Consider the following 3,455-nt stretch of genomic DNA (forward strand, 5'->3'; position numbering starts at 1 on the left):
TTTGATGAAAAATTCTATGCCAAAAGTATAAATACAGACTCTAAATCCACGTATATACTCATGATTACCTCCATTACATATGAATTTAATAGATTTCCCTGAATTATTTTCTACCACTAGAGTATAAAATAAAAACCTCTCAAGTTTTCAATTTTATATGAATGTATATAAAAGTACTGCTTAAAATATTAAGAACATGCTTTTATAATTACAGGTAAATTACAGTAAAAGAACAACTGAAATATTTCCTTTTTTCAATTGTAGTGGAAGACTCATCCATATTGCCTCAGTTTCTCTCTTCTTGTGATCACATAGTGACTGATCTGAGTTGTATCCTTTTTCCTTCTGCCCCATTGTAGCATTTTGAATCCTAAAATTGTACCAGGTCTCCCCATGTGGATATGAAGGCCATCAGCCCATAGATTCTTGATTAAGAGAATATGTACCAATAAATAATACATTCAGCTGAGAGAGACTCTTAATTAGTCATTTAATAATAAAAGCTATTACCTCAAACAGAAAAATGTGTAGTTGTGCCAGTATTAGATTTCTGTGAAACTAACTAAAGTAGCCAAACTATGAGAAATTCTAGTCAACTAGTCATCACATTATGTAGATGACAGAAACTTTAATAAAGCAAGCAACAAGGGGAATATAGCTAGCATTTTATTGACAATTAAGTATGAGTAGTTGATTTTTGTGAGGAAAGCAATTTAGAAAATCAGTCTCAAGCAAGCAGGAAGCAGCTATAAAAATAGAATTTTAAGTAAAAGGAACAGAAAATAATAATTAACTTTAAGAAACCAATATTCCTCTTATAATTCAGAAATGCTTATGTGATTGTATAAGTTAAAAATTATTCAGTATCACAATTAAAACCTAGTTTAAAATACTATGTGAACAAAATACATATTCTACATAGACATACTCACATACAATATATAAAGTTTGCATAAACATAAATATATTGTTCAGAAGCCATATACTTTATGGTGTTATTTATGTTTGTAATATATGTACATGTAAACATATGTACATATATTTTTACGTATATAGGTACTCACCACAAGTTAAATATTTAACAGTGTCTATTGAGCAAGCCTTGGTTGTACTTAAAATATTAGCATATTCTATGATGTAGATGTTTGTTTTATTTCGCACATAATGTAAAACAAGGACTTTTCACATAAGCAGCATTAAAATGAGTTGTTCTTAGGCCACTGGGTCTTCTGTGATGAAGGGGCTTTGAATCACCATTTAAAGAGATTGGCTACTTGTCTGCAGGCTAGATTACAATCCTAGAGCATATTAGACGACCTAAAATATTCCACAGTTGCTCATTTGGCTCTGTTATTAATGGGTAGCTTTAATTTTTCTCCCCTACAGTACAACTAATTATATTTTCATTTTGTTGCTGCTGAGTTGAGGTTTATAATTTCAAGATTTTTAGCATAACAATATTTTAATTGGGTGAAATATACTCAAACCATTTTGTTTGTTTGGTCTTTAGGTTCAGAGGAAGGCAGTATCTCAAAGCCATTACAGACAAGTCAATATGCAGAGAAGCCCTAATGAATTCACATGGTGGATACCATGAACCTCAAGTGACTGAAACAATGTTTCTACTTTTTCTTTTGAATTTTTTCTCGGTTTAAAAGGTCAGAAATTGAGGCTATATGTGGAAATAAATATATATTTAATAAATAGAAATTTTATAAATTATATGTTCTTATGTAAAAATGGTAATCCATATTTACAAGTACTAAAATTAAGTAGGAAACATAGTATGAAATAAAACAAAATTATGCTCAAGGAGAGGATGTGAATTAAGTTATAATACAAGCAAATTAGAGCCAATTGAACTATATAGGAATAATAATAATAATAACAACAACAACAACAATAGTAATGATAAAACCTATCACAAAAAAACAAAACTATATGTTTAAGAAGCTGTTTTAGTCACATTTTTGCTTAAGAACATAAAATAACTAATGTACTTACAATAGATATCAATATATAATTTGCTAAAAATATAATGGTAAAAATCATGTCATAGTGGTGTCCAAAATTAAAACCTACCCTTCATGCTCTTTTTCCCCCACTTTGTAATTATTTGACAGTATAATACATGATACAAGTAACATCATTCATTTTTGCAGGTCCTCAGGTACACATTAACCTATGCCATCCCCCCTTTCACCTAATGAAAACCTTCTCAAACATCCTCTCCCAACTCATGTTTATGTTTTCTCTGAGTATGAATCGCTGAGTTAAATAAGTTGTTTGTGTGAGCATGAATGGAGATTTATTTACTTGAGGTTTTTTTCTGATATAATATAGCTCATTCTTGTTTTATCTGTGCATATTTATCTCAGTTTCTCTGGTCTCATAAACATCCTATTATTCCATATGCCATTAAAATTATGTTCGTGTTGTATAATTTGTATTACTTATATTTATACTTCTAAGATGATCTCTATTTTAAACCTGTATTTGATAACTTCATAATTTATTTTATTCTTGCTATTAGTGTCATACTCCAAATTTTGTGTTATATTTAATCATGTAATCTTCATTGTACACAATAAGTGTCTTTCTTCCAGGATATTCTGTTTAATATTCTATCGAATTATCTCTCAATATTTCTATCACAAGACAGATCACAAAATACAAGTGAATAAACTGAAATAATCATATTGAAATATCTTTATACATTTGTTCTTTCTTTCAGAGATACAAATACTGCTATATTTTCTAGGGTAATTGCACATCTGACAGTACTTGGAGATAAAGAATATATTAGCTGGATTTAATTTCAAATATTTAGTTGGCAGTTGTTTTCAAGTCCCACCTATCCTTTCTTTCTTTTACCTAGACAACTGTGCCTCCTACAAATTATGATTCCTTTCTTGTGTACTGGAGACTGAACACCAGAGACTTCTGCCTACAAATGAGAATACTAGGCACAATAAATGATATTAGGCCAGTCTTATTCTCCTATGTAATTGTGAACAGTAATCCTACTGTTCAAAAGCAACACTGAGTCCTTCCTCATGCAGATTCCCATTTATTTCTGCTCTATTTAAGTGTATTTGTGTTAGTATTTAATCACAAATTATGCAATGTGAATTACACAATATAATTTAGTCATTCTAAATAAAAAATTTCATGAACAAGTTTTTTTTTAACTCAGTATTTTTGTCAGTGCATTTGTTTCACTCTTCCCTCAAATAATAAAGAATCTATAAAGTCTTATAAAAATAGAGAATATTCCTGCCCTTTCTGTGTATTAGTATAATTTTTAATATAGATATCTTTCAAAGAACAATGAGGTGGAACGATGCACCAAAGTATCCACCTAATTTAATGCTCCTCTTTCTCCTTTCATCAGGACTATATTTTCTCATATTAACAGAAACATCCATAAAATACTAAGTATTTCCATAAATATT

General features: G+C 29.5%; 1 long non-coding RNA gene across 1 annotated transcript; it reads left to right on the top strand.

Annotated features, from left to right (window-relative positions):
• Positions 1-1,423: 1,423 nt before the first annotated feature.
• On the top strand, positions 1,424-3,179 carry LOC311589602. The gene is made up of 2 exons (XR_014776577.1): positions 1,424-1,658; positions 2,879-3,179. It is a non-coding gene; the product is annotated as an uncharacterized lncRNA (long non-coding RNA).
• Positions 3,180-3,455: the final 276 nt, after the last annotated feature.

The sequence above is a fragment of the Acomys minous genome (assembly GCF_964271855.1).
Source record: "Acomys minous genome assembly, chromosome: 18".
Taxonomy (NCBI): Eukaryota; Metazoa; Chordata; class Mammalia; order Rodentia; family Muridae; genus Acomys; species Acomys minous.